The sequence below is a fragment of the Eimeria mitis genome, genomic scaffold (assembly GCF_000499745.2).
Source record: "Eimeria mitis Houghton genomic scaffold, Emh_scaff1893, whole genome shotgun sequence".
In the NCBI taxonomy this organism is placed as follows: domain Eukaryota; phylum Apicomplexa; class Conoidasida; order Eucoccidiorida; family Eimeriidae; genus Eimeria; species Eimeria mitis.
In genome coordinates, this window is record NW_013570216.1 from 9,812 (window position 1) to 10,158 (window position 347).

The window sequence follows — 347 nt, forward strand, 5'->3', positions numbered from 1 at the left end:
CTCACATCAGGCTTATCCTCATAAGGTATTTATTTTTGTTTTATTTATTTATTTATTTGTTTTTTGTTTGTTTTGTTTTTTTTTCTGTTTTTATCGCTGTTTGTTTATTTATATTTGGCTTTATATTTGTTTTTTTTTGCTTTTTTGTTTTTTTTTTGGTTTGTCTTTGATGTTTCACATCAGGCTTATCCTCATAAGGTTATTTATTTATTTATTTGTTTGTTTTTTGTTTGTTTGTTTTTTGTTTGTTTTGTTTTTTTTTTGTCTTTTTTTTTCTGTGTTTATCGCCGTTTGTTTATTTATATTTGGCTTTATAGTTTTTTTTTTTGTTTTTTTTTGTTTTTTTT